Below are 19,678 nucleotides of genomic sequence, written 5' to 3' on the forward strand. Positions count from 1 at the left end.
TTCTGTATCAGAAAGTCCTTCTTCACTCTCCTCAGAGTCCGACTGAGCACTAACAGATCCTTTTTGTGACTCCTCTTTTACCTTTTCCAATACTTCCTCTCCCTGTGTAACTGCCTTTTGTAAAGCCTCCCGAGGGGAACGTAAACAAGTTCTGACCAAGGACCAAACCGCTAACGTCCCTGGTAGCGTTACCGGACAGCGCTTTAGATCCTCTCCTAGATGTTCCCACTGAGGTATGTTTAACAGTCCCTCCTCCAAAAACCAAGGTGAAATCTCCTCTACCTGCTTTAAAAACGCCCGAGCAGTTTTTGTCTTTAAGGGAGTGCCGTTAGCTTTAAGAATTTCTTTCAAGGGACCTTCCATTCTACATCTAGCAACCTCGTTCCCCATTCTGAGGAAACTTTAACTTCTCGTTCCTAGGAACTTAATCACAATCACAATATCCTCGTCTCTAGGAAACTTCCCTGTCCACTGACAGATCTAGGTGCACACTTTCACAGATCGTTACTCACCTCACTCACCTCTCCGCGGCACGTAAGATTCCCGGGTTTTGGCACCACTTGTCGCTCTCGCCAGCAAGAACGACCCGGAGACGTGATGGGTGGCAAGCTTCTTTATTAACAGCAGATTCTTCTTCCTCTTTTGGGGGAAGCTACACCTCACTATATGCCTTCAAGCGACCAATCATCATACAGAGCACGAGGGGAGAGCGTGGACAGATACAGGCAGCATATACAGGCATGCAGTGTCCATGAGGGGGCCTCAACCAATCACTGAAACTTCCTCAAGCGACATCAGTTGTTTGCGCACAAGCTAGCTACACTCAACCACACTGGCATCCTGCTAGGCACCATCTTGGCCTTGCCACACCTATGGCCAGGGGTCCGGCCGAAACCCCAACAACCCAGTCCTAAAGTGACCTCAAAAAGTTGTTTCTTGCTTATAACAGACCCTCTGCTACCCATATGTTCTGAAGTCACTGCAGCTCGAAAACTTGAACTTCAAAACTTAGGTGTAAGGAACATAGTTTTTCTCTCTGATTTATTACTTGCACTTCACTTGCAACAACATTTTAGTGGGTTTTAAACTTTTAAGTATTTATACTTAAATTAGAATTACCCAGGGTGCTATTGTAACCAGAAAGTTATTACCAATTTAAAAAAAGTACTTACTTAAAAAGTTTGTTTCTGTCAATGGCTCTGTTGGTTTAGGGATCAATTGCGTAGACAGTCAGGTCACATTTGCTGTAATCTTCTAGAGAAAAGGCATCCCCATGCCGGCGAGCACCAATTGACTCTTCCACCACCTTGGCACCAGGAATTTGATCCTGAACACAGCGATCCAAAAACCTATAAATCAAGGGAAGTACAAACATGACATTATGATGGGTTTACTAGGGGAAAAAAAATCACCCTCAACTTGAAGTGACATTTAGGAAATGAAAAATGATGACAGCCTGGTTTTCACTAATATTTACTGAATATGAATGCTTGAAGGAAAGAAAAGAAAAAAAAAAACAATTTTTTCAGCTCCCAACAAACTTTTTAACTCCCAATGATGCTAAAAGTCAAATAAGGTAGAAAAAGTTCACCAGACATGTCCTATTTAAGTCTAGATTTTTGAATTTATGATACCATTTAAGATTGTAAGTGGCACATGGGAAAGGCCAAATATGTTGTACAAATAAAACTGTCTCTGCTTTAAAGGAGTCAAGGGGGTCTTTCGTATCCTGACATCACATAGTCAATGTCATAAATTATACCTTTCACCTATGTCTACAGTACCTGGCAGAGCTATATGCTAAGGTAGAGGATGAGGATATCTGATTTCTTAAGGGTGCAAAGATCCTGAGGGTATTACAGCAATGAGAAAATGTGGACATATTTTGCATAGTAAGTTTATAAGGTTAAGATAAAAATATTTCATGCAAACATAAGAAACTATTTAGGAGAACATGATCATCTGAAAGATATATCTTGCCATATTGGAATAAGTAATAATAAATAAAAAAAACATATATAATATTAATAGGTAACTTTCTGAAAATTGCAAGTCTTCCAATTGGATAGCTTGATTTTAATTGACAATACAATTTACTACCAGATAAAATTTGCTTTCCATTTTTCTACAAATGGCAATTTCATTATTATTTCCTTATTTTCTTATTAAAAAACTTTATATTACTAACTCTTGTAGATTAATATTGGAATGTATAACCGTATGTGAAAATACGTTTAAATTGCCTATAGGTTCAATGCTTCTTTTGGAATCCAACTGTGAAGTGTGTTCTTGGGTGGATAACATGTTCTAAAATCCTCTTTTGCTTAAGATATCAAATTGACCTATTTTCTGCTCTGTTAAAAATAAATTTCGTTAAGAGTTTGACATGTGCTTGGTTTGTCCTTATTACAAGAACAATCAGGATATTAAACTTTGGAGGAAATGGCTGTGCCAGTGTATGCCAGGGGACGCTGCCAATGCTAGTGAGATGCTCTGTCCATTTGTTTTCACATTTTTATAGAGAAGTTCAGTTGAAGGCTGTTCATTCTCCTCCTTTCTCACCACTCCACACTCATGGCCTTTCCACTTTGCAGAAATTTTTCTGATGAGATTCTTGCAGAAGAATGAAAAATGCAAATGGGAGTAATAGCACTGAAGAGCACAAAGTTTAGTCTCATTTTTCACCATTTACACATCAACAACAGCATATTAGACAAATAATTGTAAGTTCTTAAAGTCTGTTTCCTTAAATACAAAATGAGAACTTCATTCCTTACCTGAAGTTTTGTGTGACTTAAGTGAACTAAAGCTTTTATACAAATCTTTACTCATTTTTTTTTCACATAGGAAGTGTTCCACAAGTTATGATTGTTAATCTTATGATTGTTGCTATTAATTTGAGTCTAGTGTTTGCATTAACAGGCTTCTTCCTTGAATCTAAGTGAATGTATTTAACTTGTAGAAATATTAGAAAACCTTATTTCTCAGTGGTACAATTGGTTCAGAAATCTAAACCAAACGAATGTGAGTACACAGTTAAAAACATTGTAGAATGTGGGCTAGCTGTCTCATTGCTTCAGTTTAATAATTTATATCTTCTGCAGTTCCTTTTGGTGTGATTTGATATCTTTGAAGGAAATTCCACATGTATACGTGGATTAACTGTGCACTATCCTACAATGAAGAAACATTTCTATTGAGCCTATATCTTCAACTGTATTTCAATGCAATACTGCAGAATTGTGTTACTAAAAAATTAGATATAGAATGAAAAATTGCTGTACTAATTCCTTTATCATTACAGAGGATCATAAGTCGATGAAGTCTAAAATAAATGGTATCATTTAAAAAATGCCATGTCTTCTCCCTGAACATATTTTTCTTAGACTCTTAGAGATCTTTTTGAATATATCCTATGATAAAGAAGAATGTGTCTCAATTGAAATTCTTCCTAAAGTTTTTCTCACAGAAACCTGAATTTAATACCTTTTTATAAGAACACATTTTGTAAAAATCTGCCTTCCACCTACCATCTGTATTATTTATTAAGCATCTTCTACATCTATCTTCATTACATATATTGCATATATGTAATTTTATTATATATATAGTACATATATACATATATATGTGGATATATACATATATAATATATTTACAGAGAGATAGTATGAAATGGTGTTTATCTAATCTATTATATTTATATCTGCACAAACAAAAGAGAGGTCTATAAAGATGTTTATACAATCTTAATAATACTTAGGATAAGGTGGTATGACTGACTTTAATTTTTGTGATTCTTCTTATTTTGTTTGAATTACTTATAATAGGTATAATAAAAACAATATAGTCATAATTTACAAAAACATTTCTTTAATTCTCCATCTCCTCTCTCTCAACTTCTTGAGAAAAAAATCTTCATACAAGTCCTTATATTTAGAACTGAAAAATGTAAAAAAGTTAAGTTGGGTACATCGTCATCTAACAAATTACAGGAAAACTCAAGTAAAAGTTAAGTGGGAAGATTTTCATTCATTCATTCATTCATTCATTCAATAGATTGTATGTATATGTCACATTATTTTACCCATTCATCTGTCTGTGAATATAGTTGTTGATTCTATAATAAGGTTATTGTGAAAAACACTGCAATGAACATGGGAGTGTAGATATTTCTTCAACATCTTGATTTCAGCTCTTTTAGATATATACCTAGAAGGAAGGTACTAGATCATACTGTAATTATATTTTCTAATTTGGGGAGAACCTCCATTCTGTTCTCCATAGTGCCTGCATGGCCTGCTATTTCCATCAACAGTGTGTAATTGATCCAACATGTTTCTTTCTGCATTTTGGTAACATCCATCCTAATAGTTGTAAGGTTATATCTTATTATGCTTTTGATTCATATTCTCATGATGATAATAGATATTGAGCACTTTTCACATACCTGTTTTTCATTTGCATGTTTTCTTTGGAGAAATGTCTATTCAAGTTTTTTGACCATTTTGGCCGGGGTGAGGGGAGGTTGCCCTACACAAAAAGTAACTAAATATGAATTAAAAATGATTAAATATAAGGTCTGAAACAATAAAATCCAGAAAAAGACATGGGAGTAAATGTCTTGACCTTGGTCTTGGGGATGTTTTCTTGAGCATGATAACAAAGGAACAGGCAACAGAAAACAAATAGCTAAATAGGACTACTGCGGGCTACAAAGCTTCTGTACCACAAAGGAAAACTCAGCAAAGCAGAAAAGGTCACCACCAAAGTGAGAGAAAATATTTGCAATCCAAATATCTGAAAAGGGGCGATTTCCAAAATATGTTGGAAAGTTCTTCCACATCTTTAAAGCCCCCTTTTCTCTCACTAACCACTGACTTGACAAAATAATTATTTTTGGAAGTATACCTAAGTTTTATAAAGCTTAATTTAAAGGAAGCTAGGTTATTATTGGGTTGGGACAGGGGATGGTGCCTGTATTTTATAATTTTATCTTTACTGAGAAATTTATTATCTGACTCAAAAACACATACGATTTTGGTACCTCTAAAAGAATAATGTCTTCTGGACACAAAGCAAAGAATATATGATTGAAACACTAATTACATTCCTATATCAAACTTGGATTCAGGCAAAATTCCCTCTGACAGCTGGCAGTGTCAAATTTTACCTCTGCCTTGTGTTTCTAGAAAAGAGTGACAGTTAAGGGGTCCTCCTACTTTTCTGTGTTCAGAGAAACCACTGACTGCAAAGAACCCAGCCTTCCCACTGTGACTTAGATAAGACTCATGGTGACTCCTGGTTTATCTATGAGGAAGACAAACACACACCTTCAGATCCCCATTCTGTGTTTCATGAGTGATTAGTTGAATTGTTTTATCACTAATGATTGATCAAATCAAATCAATATTTTGTTAGCCAAAACCTTTTAAAAGTCAGCCAAGGAGAATAAATGGGTTAAATTTTCTCCTTCCTTGATCCCCTTAGGTTGACTCCCCCTTAGCCCAACATCTCATGCAACCTCTTCTTAAGTCCCCTCCTAAAATAGGCTGATGTCAGGGTAAAACATTTTGTAATTTACTGTCTGGTCATCCTTCTTTCTCCAAATCCAGTTCTTTCTAGCCTCCCTGAAAAAATTTCTTTCTCCCTAAACTTTGAGGTATTTGCAGAGCTTTTAGTCAGAGAATTCACCATTACCAGTCCTCCTTCCACCAGCACATTCTTTCCCCTCTCCTACAAAATCCTTTTGAATACCATCTCTTCTCTCTTAAATCTAAATTTGTCTCTATTTGACATAAAATGTGATTATAGAAATTATTACTCCATGTTTCTCTTTATTCTTCCAACATAAGTCTGTAGGACTAAAGAATATTTTTTATTATACCAACTAAAGCATGTAAAATGCAAAGGATTTTCAGCAAACTCAATGTGAATCAAAATAATATTCTTTATTCCCTTTCCTGTTCCAATGTGTTATGGACTTCATGTTTGCGTCCCTCTGAACTTCACATGTCAGGGTCCTAATCCCTGTATTGTGACTGTATTTGGATATGAATTCTCCAAGAAATAATAAGGTTAAACGAGGGTCCTAAGGATGAGCCTTGGTCTAATGTCTTTAGAAGAAGAGACACTGGGAGCTCCCTTCTCCCTCCAGGAACCCAAAAAAGAGTACACAATGAGAAGCGTCTGCCTTCCACTCCGGGGGAGAGCACTTACCAGACATCTACCCTACTGGCACCTTGATCTTGGACTTCCACAGATTTCTAGAACTGTGAGAAAGTAAAACCTCTGTTGCTAAAGACACCCAGTCTGTAACACTGTCGTGGAAGTCTGAGCGGGCTAAGATGCAGTGTGAGTCAGCCAAGAGGTCCCCAAATTTCTGATTGTATTTGTCAGTTTTCTTTCAATTAATTTGTGTGAAATCTGGTCAGTGCTACTTAATTATAATTAAAAACTGTTCAAGCAAACTGTAAAATAATAATGTCTAAACCATTTTGTTTGCTGCCACTAAAAATAGCAGTAACAAACAAGCCCTAACCAATTGAAGTTTTGTTCTCCCCATTAATGAAATGCCATCCTGTATACTTTGATCCATGGGCATATAGAGTCACAAGCTACTTCAATCAGTTGTTTCTATTACACCCAAAAAATATGCTTAGGACTGGGCTATCTATAACATAGGAATTGCATTTAATCTTCATAAAAGCTACAAAAGAGGACACTATTATTTTTGTCTGACTGGCATTTATGTTCTTTCCCTGAAAACATCCTGATTTTGATTTGAGAAATTAACCTTGTCTCCAATAGTCACCTATGGCAGGACATAAATCAGGGATCTTGTATTGCCCTAGCTCCATGTCAAAACAGATTACATGTGACCCAAATCATGTCACTCATTCTTTCAAACTTGATTCTGGAATCAAAGACAAAGAGTTTTCAATGGTTGAAATTTCATGCAAGATATATCTTCACCAGATGAACACTGTGTATAAAACTATTCTTACAGTTCTTGCTTCTCTGGCATTTAGAGTCCCCCTTGTTATTAAACTTGTCCACCTTTTTCCATTCTCTTAGTGATACTGACATCTACCATCAGCCTTCCAATATGTTTCCTTTTTCTGAAGTGAGACTGAATTCATAGCACATTGGAATTAACATTATATACTTTATAGCAATACCAAAGCACTAATCATTTTTTAAATTGTTTCATGGCAATGTTTGTATGTTTGTCCTGGTCTTTAGTTCAATCTGTCTTTGTAGTTCTTTTGATTACATAATTTGCATTATGCTGAAAGATAAATGATTACTACATAGTTTGATAGAAATATGTAGTCTGGATAAATCAAATTAATTACTTAATTTTGCCTTGAATCAAAACTGCCAAAACTTGGAAGCAACAAAGAAGTCCTTCAGTAGGTGAATTATAAACAAACTGTGGAGCATCTAGTCAGTGGAATATTATCCAGTGCTAAAAGGAAATGAGTTATCCAGCCCTGACAACATGGAGAAAGCTTAAACTATCACTAAGTGAAATAAGTCAACTTGAAAAAGCTACGTACTGTACACTTCCAACTACAGTTGTCCCTCATTATCCATGGGGGACTATTTCCAAGACCCCTGTGAACATAATGTTAATGTTAATGTTAATATACCCTTGTACAAAATGACATACTCTTTCCATATAACCCATTAATATCCTCCTATATACAGTGAAACATCTCTAGATTATTTATGATATCTAATATAATCTAAAGCTCATGTAAATATTTATTATACCACATTGTTTAGGGAATAATAACAAGAAAAAAGTCTATACATATCCAGTAAAGAAAATGTTGGTTTTAGTTTTGATCTGTTATTGGTTGAGTCCACAGATGTGGGACCCACCTACACAGAGAAAATTATGTACATCTTGCAAAAGACAAAACTAAGAATTAAAAAGTTGAGTACTTGCTAGGGATTGTATGGGAGAGGAATGGATAGATGGAGCACAGAGGATATTTAAGACAGTGAAAATACTATATGATATTATAATGTGACATGTCATTTTACATTTCTAAATCCATATAACATATAGCACCAAGAAAGAATTTAACGTAAACTATGGCCCTTGAATGATTATGTGTCAGTACAGGTTCAACTGTCACAAGTGTACTGCTGTGATGGGAATATGCTGATAATGGAGGAGGATATGTATGTGTGGGGCATGAGACATCGGGGAAATCTCTGTATTTTCCTCTTAATTTTCCTGCGAACCTCAAACTGCTCTAAAAAGTCTTTAAAAATTCAGTAAAAGTGAACTCCTAATATTAGAAAATAATAGTGCACCAAAACATGAGACATTCTAAGTCTGGACAAGATTAATGGGAAAACTGAATGTAATAAAATATTTCATGCAATGCGTACTTTGAATTAAAGAAGAGAGTATTTATCATTTGGAAAGATTTTTGAGGATGAAGTTTTCCATTGCACAATGGGTAGAATACATTTAATGAAATGAATTCCATGTGAAAGAAAGAACATGTTGGAAGCAGCATGCTTATAAATAGTTTGGAAAAGCCAAATATGGTTGTGCACGTCTATAATCCCAGTGACTTGGGAGGCTGAGGCACTAGGATCCCAAGTTCAAGGCTGGCCTCAGCAACTTAGTGAGACCGTGTCTCAAAATTAAAAAAAGGAAAAAGAAAAAAAAAAGAAAAGAAAGATAAATGGAGTGGAACATAGCTTAGTGAGTAAACACCCATGGGTTCAATCCCCAGTACCATCTATGGCCCTGAAAAAAAAAAAAAATTCTTTGGATATATGAAAAACAGTTGAATATGGAAAATAACTAGAAATCAATTACTTTAGTTGAAGTCAGGAACAATTTCATTTACACATTACTCATTATTTATTACACATATATATTTACGATACCCACTGTATGTAAGGCACTGGTGAATAACAAAATTATCCTTACCTCAAAAAGTTTGTATAAGCTTTGCAAGACTGGTATAAGACCACAAAAGTTTTATACCATTAATTTTCCTTTGTGGGGTACACAGGACATTTTTCTTACTTCTACTGCTTTTCCTTTATGCACATACAGGAAGATACTATGGTGTCATATTTTCAAAATAAGAGCATATGTTCAAAATAGTGAAAATTCAAAAATATTGTCTTTTCATCAGCAAGTACAGAGAAAAACACAACAGTGTTGACTGTGCTGCCTATTTATTCCAGGTTATTTAAGTATTATGTAGATTCAGGCAGAGAAAAAACAAATCAGAACATAATAATTACATTTACTTTAAATAATAAATTAAAGGTGACTGACCACCAAAATAATTGCCCTGAATTTACATTCTTGGTAGCAATGTATCTATTTAAAACACAAATACTACAGTCAAATATTTTACAGAATAGTGTCCCAGTACGGCAAATTTCTTCAGAACAAAGAACTGGCTTTACGTGATCTCCTAAGGAGTGAAAAACTGGGCAAAACAATTAGGATAATAACAATAATTATTGAATAAAAGTCAAATTTTAATTTAGAGTTTTATTGTTACACTATGATTTCATTGTTCTTGTTGCGTACTCGGGATTGAACTCAGGGGCACTCGACCACTGAGCCACATCCCCAGTCCTATTTTGTATTTCATTTAGAGACAGGGTCTTACTGAGTTGCTTAGCACCTCAATTTTGCTGAGGCTGACTTTGGACTTGCAATCCTCCTGCCTCAGCCTCCTGGGATTACAGACATGCCCCATGGTGCTCAGCTTGTTACACTATGATTTAAAATCTTTATAACATACCCAGATTATTTATATAATTATGTCACCTTCAGAAGAATTTTGAAAACTGAAAACTTCTAAGGAACTAGTTAGTATAGTTAACATAAGATTTTTCTTTGTTATGGGGACATTATGTAGTGTGCTGTTATATTCTAAATCATGTCAATACACAAGTTTAAACAGTTTTGTAGAATAAACTTTTAAAAACATGTAACTTTGTTTTCCTATGCAAATACCTTCATTTAAAATCAAAAACTAGGGTTGTGAATAAAAACTGGCTCACTTGTTCTTGAACCAAGTTATTTTAGGTATATATCCTTAAATTTAAATTTATAGCATTACCTCCATCTGTTCATATATACATGCATCTTCAATTGGATTCAGCCATATATTACATTATAAGAAACTAAAGTATAAAGTCTTAATTGAAATAATTGTATAGCTGAGACAGGTATTTACTTATGGTTGATTTAACTTTTATTTTTCACCCTAAAATTATTATAACTTCCATATTCTAAATTACCTACCCATAAGTATTCATGAAAAATAAATTGAAATTATCATTTGATGAAAATTTCTGAATTTGCATGCTCAGCCCACTCACAATAAAAATAGGTCAAATTTTAAATTAGATTTACCTCCTGAGAAGAAATGTAGCAGAGAGAACCTAGTTTACTGCTGGTCAATAGAGGTACATTCAAATTAAATCTCCACTTGTAGATATCTGTGTCTTTCTAGAAATTACATAAAGTCTCAAAGTTTTAAGTCACACCACTGAACAATGGGGATACAAACCAAAGAGGAGAGAAAGAGATAGGGAGGGAGAGGGGGAATAGAAACTTGCAGAAGAATTAAAGGCCCGACTATGTATTTTGGAAAACTCTATAAAACAACTGTGATTTAAATGTCACTAAAAAACAATACATAAGAATGTCCTATTTTCATATTATGATTTCCAATTATTTTTTATATGGTGAGAGACAAAGCTCTGGAAGCTAACCTGAACTGAATGATGTGATATTTGAAGAGCATTAAACAGATTAATATTAGTTAAGTTTATCCACTCTATGTTCCTTTTGCTTCTCTTCCCAATTTCCAGATTCTTTTTGGTAGAAAGATAAGTATGTTATAGGGTTAAAATTTTTTCTCATGGTTTTATGTTGCATTTCACTTAGAGAATATGAATAACCACTTCTCTTAAAATCACAGGAAAAATATTTCTGTATAATTTTTTTGTAATCACTGAGATGATTTCTAAATTCTTTTAAAATATCAATTGCAAATCAAATGTTAAATTAAAAATATCTGATCAATATATTTGTACCTTTAAGTGTTCTTTATGAATCAAATTGATTTTTCCTCATTTGTCTCAAACTAGCCTTCAGTCCTACTGTTTTCTTAAAATACTCTCTTCAATATTTGTTAAGTTTTATATGCTAATAACTATTTTTACAGGAAAAATGTGGAAAATGTAAGAATATCTTCATTTACTTAAAACTAAAAAAATGTTTTAATTTCATCTTCTATTAAAATATATATTAAACCTAGTAAAATTCTCCTTATCGTTTCTTGAAAAACAACAGCAATAGATACAAGATTTCAACTTTTGTTAGAATTAAGGGCAAAATGGGAGGTAATTATTGGAAGTATTTTTGTTTGTTCATTTCTTTATTTTTTAATTTGTTATTACTGTGTCCAAAGTTTGAATAAAAAATGAAAATGATAAAGAGTAGAGATAATAATTCTAACAGAATATACCATCTAAGTATACCAGTGAAGCCTCCTACTTTATTTTAATCTATTTTTTTCATGTTGTTCAGAAATCTTGGGCAAACAGCACAAATATCATTTTAGTTTTTTCCTTATCATATCTATCAGATGGGAAATATTAGTTGAGAAAATTGATTTATTATTCTTCTATACTTTATTTCTTCCAACATAAACTGGTATAGTTTTGATTATAAGAACTCAAAAATTTGTTAATTAATGTGATGTCTATTTTGGACATCAAAATAAGAAATAAACTCACTGAAACAAAAAGTACAGCTTACATGACTTTACTAAATAAACAGAGGAATCTTAAAAAAACTATCTGATTTTGCTTGGGTTACTTCTGCTGATAGGAAAATAGGGACAAACTTGGAAAATGCAAGTGATGTAAAATAGAAAAAAATGGCTTTAAAGAATATGAGATAATATATATTAATTAAAAATTTTAGATATTTTTAACAGATGACTAATCTTTAATATACCATTTATTTATGTTATGCTAGACAATATTACTTCAAATAACTTAACCAAGAATTTATAAATTCTAAGATCAACCTGAGACACTGCAGATGTGCAAGGCAATCCATAGGGTGACTAGGGTAACATACTTACCCTGAAAATTAATCTAATTAAAAAATGGATGTTTCACCAGGTATTGTGGTGCACACCTGTGATCCCAGTGACTTAAAGACTGAGGCAAGAGGATTGCAAATTCAATGGCAGTCTCATCAACTTAGCAAGACCTTGTCTTAAAATGTAGCTCAGTGGTAAAGAACTCCTGGTTTCAATCCCCAGTACAAAACAAAAATAAAAACAAAAACAGGTGTTACATGGAGAATTGGCCAATTTTATAAGCACAACATAACAAAAATGATCTTTAAAATTTATTGGAACCATTTAAGCTCATCCCAGGGAAATGTGGAACTAATCATTATCACCATTGTAGCAGCCAAGATTTACTCTAAGCATTCTAGTTTCCAGGTACTGTGCTGTTAACCATCAACATATACTAGTCTTGTTTGCAAAACATTTTCCATCATGAAGTGGATATATCAGGTCATTAAGCTTTCCTTTCATCAACTCTCTCAATTTCATAATAATTTAGGCTTATCAAGGAAATCTTAGACTATGTTTTGCCCTTAAATATCGGTCTATCTAAAGGAAAACAGTAAAAGTGATAATCTCATGTAATTCAAAATTTCCACTTCATTTATGACACAAATGTCTCATGGAAAATAAAGAAAGTGGCTTTGATGATGAAATGACTTGTCATCTACAAATGTCCATAGGGAATTAACATGTTAATTAGTGTGGTCACTGGAACAATAAATTCTTATATTTAATTAACTAATTGGCACTGTGTCCTACATGTGTTATATTCATATTTTTATGACTCACCCTTTGGTATTGATAGGATGAGCATGTAGGGATTCACACTGCTAAATCATGTGCAAAAGTTTCCATCACTATTGTTTTCATCAACTAATGTAGCTTTCAAAAAGTGGTCAATATATTCCTTCTTAAGAAAAATATAGACTGCAGCGGTAAACACGGACAACTGGGATCATCGTAGAGGAGGAGGCGCAGCACAGCACTTGGACTCTGAGCAACCACTGGGGCTCCGGGCAGCTGCCTGAGGAGGAGCTGTGTGGTGAGCTGTTTGGACTCAGAGCAATCGCTTCTGAACACCGGGGGGTTGCCTGGAGGAAGAGGAGAAGTGCGGCAGGTCGCTTGGTCTAGGAGTGACTGCATCAGAGCTACAGGCATTTGCCAGAGAAGAAGCAGTGTGGTGAACTGTTTAGACTCAGAACAACCACTTCTGAACACTGGGGGTGTCGGGGTGCCCGGGACCCCTGGCCATAGGTGTGGCAAGGCCAAGATGGCGCCTGGCAGGATGCCAGTGTGGTTGAGTGTAGCTAGCTTGTGCGCAAACAACTGATGTCACTTGAGGAAGTTTCAGTGATTGGTTGAGGCCCCCTCATGGACGTTGCATGATCACTGCATGCCTGTATATGCTGCCTGTATCTGTCCATGCTCTCCCCTCGTGCTCTGTATGATGATTGGTCGCTTGGGGGCATATAGTGAGGTGTAGCTTCCCCCAAAAGAAGGAAGAAGAAGCGAGAGAGAAACCACGGCAGACGCGCGCAATAAAGAGCTGAAAAGAACCAGGTGTCGTGTCTCTCTGTGGGCAGGGAGTGCGATAGGTGGTGCCGAAACCTGGGAGCTCTACAGGTAAAGTAAAAGGTAAGTATTTATTTACATATTAAGACCTTGAGTCCGTCAGTGCTATTCATATTAAGACCTTGAGTCCGTCAGTGATATTCATTTCAAGACCTTGAGTCCGGCAGTGCAGGGTAGGGAACCCAGCAAAATTGAGTCTACATAGGTAGATGCAGTGGTACCAGATTGTTTGTGTGGTGTGTGTTATTTTTGTGTTAGTTGTGTGGTTTGTTTTTGTACTTGGATTAGCTCTTAGTGTTGTGGAATTTAACCATGGGAACAGAACTGCCTAAAATTAGAATGCAACAGCCTCTCAGAGAGCTGCTGAAAAATCACAGAACTCCGTTAAAAGTAAAAACAGCTCGAATGTTTCTTGATACCATAGAAAAGGTTTCTCCGTGGTTTTTAGATGAAGGGTTGTTAAATATACCACAGTGGGAGCAGTTAGGAGAAGATCTGCGCACAGCAGAGAAACAAAAGTCGCTTCCTGTGGGAACTTTAGCCATTTGGTCTTTGATTAAATCTTGTTTGCAGCACAAAGAGAAACAAAACCTAAGAGGACCTTTAGAAGAGGGAAGTCAGGTCTTAGAGGAGATTAAAGAGGAACGGTCTTGTTCTCATCACTCAGAAGGGAAGTGTGACTCAGGCGGGGAGGATTCAGAAGAGGAACTTTCAGGGGAGGAACTAAAAAAGGCATTTGGGAAGCTAACAATGCGATCTGAGCGCTCTGAGCGTCCTCTAGCGCCTGTAGCGCCTAGTGCACCACAAATGGAGTCTATAGAAAAGGAACCTTATAGTAGACATCAAGGATGGGCTTCTTTAACATCTACCATTTATCCAGTGTTTGAGGATGCACAGCAACAACGTTATCACCAACCTGTAGATTTCAAGATGGTCAAACAGCTAAAGGAAGCTGTCAGTACTTATGGGCCTCAATCAGCCTTTACGGTGTCTCTGGTGGAAACCATGATGTCTCTAAATCTGTTCCCCTTGGATTGGACTAATTTAGCTAGAGCAACATTATCAGGAGGACAGTACCTCATGTGGAAAACAGCTTGGCAGGAACTTTCAACAGATACTGCAAGGTGTAACGCAGCTGCAGGAAACCCACAAGTAGACAGGGATATGCTAATGGGAACAGGACCCTATGAGGGAGTACAGGCACAGCTTAACTTTCATCCAGCAGTATATGCTCAAATTGCTGTGGCTGCTATCAAGGCCTGGAAAACTTTACAAGAAACAGGGGATTTACAAGGACAGTTGTCAAAAGTGACTCAAGGAAGTAATGAACCCTATGCAGACTTTGTAGATAGGTTGATACAAATGGCTTCAAGAATTTTGAGGGATGCAGAACAGGCCATGCCACTGATTAAACAATTGGCATATGAACAGGCAAACAAATGGTGCAAGGACGCCATAAGGCCATGAAAAAATAAGGATTTGACCACTTACTTAAGAGTCTGTAAGGACATTAATGAGTCCACTGGAAATAGTGCGGCCTTTCTTGCAGCCCTTGATAGACAAACTACCGCACTTGCTGCAGCCTTAGGTCAACGAGGGGGTGGAAGACGAGGAACTCCTGGGGCTTGTTTTACTTGTGGTCAAATGGGTCATTTTAAAGCAAATTGTCCTTCTGGGTCTCCCTGGCATGGGTCAGGGCCTAAAATGTGTCCTCATTGCCGGAAAGGGAATCACTGGCTTAATGAATGTCATTCAGTAAGGGATAAAGAAGGAAATCTTCTATCGGCTAATTCTAAACTTCAAAAAAACGGGGTGAGGGGCCCACCCCGGGGCCCACAACAAATATACGGGGTAATTCAACAAGTACCACAGCAGTGGTATCCACCAACAGAAAAAGGGATGAAACCCAAGAAAGAAGGGCCACCTCAGGGAGCGCAGGACTGGACATCTGTGCCACCTCCAGACTCGTACTAACGCCCGAGATGGGTGTACAGATGTTAGACACAGACTGGGATGGCAATATTCCTACAGACTCAGTAGGATTGCTCCTAGGCAGAAGTTCTTCTACTCTAAGAGGTCTTATAGTCCACCCAGGAGTAATTGATCCAGACTTTCAAGGACAAGTTAGGGCTATGGTTTCTTCACCCAAAGGGATTACAGTCATTTCTCCAGGAGACAGAATAGCACAAATGTTAATTTTGCCTAGCCAGCATTCCTTATGGCCTAGTAAGGAGACAACAAGAGGAGTAAAGGATTCGGGTCTACAGGCGGACCCTGGGCTAATTTTACTATGGACCTCCAAGATAGACCCATTATGCAATTAACAGTAGGGCATAAACCTTTTATAGGATTACTGGACACAGGAGCTGATAAAAGTATAATAAGTGAGGCAGTTTGGCCCAAAGGTTGGCCTATAGTTACAGCTAATCAAAATTTACAAGGGTTGGGAGTGGCTCAATCGCCTAACCAGAGTGCTGCTTCACTGTCTTGGAGGGATAATGAGGGTCATTCAGGGGTTTTCCAACCATATATTTGTAAAATACCTATTTCTTTATGGGGAAGGGATGTCTTAACTCAGATGAATGCTAAGTTGACAACAAACATTAATTCTAAACCTGCAACACGTATGATAAAAAAAAAAGTATACAAAAGGTCTAGGATTAGGGAAGGAACAACAAGGGTCTTCACAGCCCATCCCCCTTCCTCCTCCAAAAAATGATTTCAAAGGGCTGGGTTTTATGTAGGGGCCACTGTTATTACACCTATTCCAATAGTTTGGAAAGATGATAAGCCGCAATGGATTCCACAGTGGCCCTTAACTACAGAAAAATTACAAGCGGCTCATAAATTAGTACAAGAACAAGTACAGGAAGGTTATTTACAACTTTCTAATTCCCCCTGGAATACACCCATCTTTGTCATTAAAAAAAGGTCTGGAAAATGGAGATTATTACATGACTTAAGGGCTATCAATGCACAGATGTTTCCTATGGGTCCTCTACAACGGGGATTGCCATTAATCACAGCCTTACCTAAAAATTGGCCCACCATTATTTTAGACTTAAAGGATTGTTTTTTCTCAATTCCATTACATGCAAAGGATTGTTGGCGATTTGCTTTTACTTTACCTTCTCTCAATCATGCACAGCCTGATCAAAGATTTGAATGGACTGTACTGCCTCAAGGCATGACTAATAGTCCCACTTTATGTCAGATATATGTAGACAGAGCCTTAAAACCTACAAGGGACACTTTTCCAGATTTATTAATTTATCATTATATGGATGATATCCTTATCTGCCATAAAAATAGACGATTACTAGAAAAGGCTTTACAATTCTTAATATCTACTCTACAACAATATGGTTTAAACATCTCTCCAGAAAAGTTACAAATGGGAGAAACTCAAGAATATCTGGGCACTAAACTTACGGCTACTATGGTAAAGCCACTAAAATTAACTATTAGAACTAGTGAACTTAAAACTTTAAATGACTTTCAAAAACTTCTTGGAGATATAAATTGGATTAGGCCATATTTGAAAATTACCACAGGAGAATTAAAACCTTTATTTGATATACTTAAGGGAGATCCTGATCTTTGTTCCCCGAGGATCCTTACTCCAGAAGGACAAAGAGCTCTTACATTGGTGGAACGAAGATTACAGTCAGATCATACAGAAAGATATGATCCATCCCAGCCTCTAATGTTAATCATTATTCCAGAACAACATAGTCCATATGAAATTATATGGCAAGGAGGACCTTTACAAAGTATTAATCTCCCAGCATCGCCTACAAAACAGTTACAGACATTTCCAAAAGCCACAGCTCAGTTGATATATAAGGGGTTAGAAGCCTGTGTTACAATATTTGGAAGCCATCCTAAGGTCATTATTATCCCCTATACTAAACTACAAATACAATGGTTGATTCAGCATAATGATGATTGGGCTGTTTTGTATTGCTCAACCACAGCAACATTTGATAATCATTATCCTAAACATCCATGGATACAATTTTGTAAAAATACTCCAATTATATTTCCAAAAATTACTAGGACGCAGCCCTTACATCATTGCCAAACCATATTCACTGATGGATCCAAGAATGGAGTGGGAGCAGTAATAATTGATGATAAAGTTGAGACCATCATTCTCCCCCCTTCATCTGCCCAAGTAGTAGAACTTGCTGCAGTAGTTTTAGCTTTTAACATTATGATAGAACAGCCTTTCAATCTATTATCTGACAGTCATTATATAGTACAATCAGTGCCTTGTTTGGAGACTGTTCCTTATATCCCTGATGGGTCCGCTGTTGCTCCTTATTTTCGTACTTTACGTGCCTTAATCTTGGACCGCAAGTATCCCTTTTATGTAGGACATATTAGAGCTCATTCTAATCTGCCGGGGCCACTCGCCAAAGCAAATGCCAAAGCTGATAATACTACAAGAACTGTTTTTGCTTTTACAGCATTCAAACAAGCCCAGATGTTTCATTCACAGTTTCATGTCAATTCTACTACCCTTAAAAGAAAATTCAATATTTCTAAAGATGTTGCTAGACAAATTGTTAAAACATGTCAACATTGTGCTCCTCTATTGCCAGTACAGTCTGTTGGAGTAAATCCAAAGGGACTATTACCTAATCATATTTGGCAAATGGATGTTACTCATTTTTCAGAATTTGGAAACCTTAAGTATATTCATGTTTCAGTAGACACCGCTTCAGGGGTGATCATGGCCTCTGCTCACACTGGGGAAAAAGTTAAAGATGTTGTACAACATTGCTTACAAGCATTTGCAGCCTGGGGCGTCCCAAAAATCATTAAAACTGATAATGGGCCGGCTTACACATCCAAAAGTTTCTTACAATTTACACAAACTTTTAATATACAACTCATCACAGGAATTCCTTATAATCCTCAAGGACAAGGTATAGTGGAACGCACTCATTTAACGTTAAAAAATTGTTTAATAAAACAAAAAGGGGGAATAGGTGCTGACTTTAGAGCACCTAAAGATAAACTAAATCTAGTACTTTTTATTTTAAATTTTTTAAATGTGGATAAGAATGGACATACGGCTGCAGAAAGGCATGCTAATCCCACAAGTACTCAAGTGTGGGTAAAATGGAAAGATATTCTCACAGGAACATGGAAAGGCCCAGATCCAGTTCTTCGGTGGGTCCGAGGGTCTGTTTGTGTTTTCCCGCAGGATCAACAAACTCCGGTCTGGATTCCTGAGAGACTGACCAGAACAATACAACATGAGAGTGACAACAATAAGGATACAACTGGACAGCCAGACTCGGAACTTATGGGCTATAGTTAGAGTTTGGCCATATCCTCTGCCTTTAACTAATACCTCCTCTTTATTCCCTCCCATATTTAGCACTAATGCTTCTACGGGATTGCCTATACCAGCTTCTCCTGTTCAACAAGGGTTCTTCTTCACTCCCAATTTTAATGATAATTTTACAAATAATGATGTTCATTTAGGCATGAGACGTGTCAATCCTTCTACAGCTGGCTACTCTTCACTTAGACCTCAGGATATACTAATTTACAACCTTTTTTGCTCCCTTAGGAGTACCAGAAATATTACGTTTCCACCTACGCCAGTTTGTGTTTTTTCCCCCCTTTTATGTTTTTGCTAACAAACAAAAAAGATGTTTCTCTCAATCTCTCTCAATGTTGGAATGCTTCTAGGTTCTCATGATCAGTCTTAATGCGTATTCCTACCTTCCTATCAGTCCCAGTCTTTGTTACAGATACAGAACTGCCAGTGCTATTATCAAGAAACAGAAGAGATCTTGGCATCACAGCAGTTTTGATCACTGCCATTACAGCCTCTGCAGCAACAGCATTGACACATCCATACAGACAGCAACAACAATCACTTGGCCGAAAATACAGCTGCAGCCTTACAGACTAAAGAGACCCTAAACCAA

At 36.5% G+C, this 19,678-nt stretch overlaps 1 pseudogene; it reads right to left on the reverse strand.

Moving 5' to 3' along the window:
• LOC124985699 (protocadherin-15-like) overlaps nucleotides 1–19,678 on the reverse strand; it is a 139,421-nt pseudogene that overhangs the window by 35,795 nt on the left and 83,948 nt on the right.

Source organism: Sciurus carolinensis, chromosome 5 (genome assembly GCF_902686445.1).
Source record: "Sciurus carolinensis chromosome 5, mSciCar1.2, whole genome shotgun sequence".
NCBI classification, from domain to species: Eukaryota; Metazoa; Chordata; class Mammalia; order Rodentia; family Sciuridae; genus Sciurus; species Sciurus carolinensis.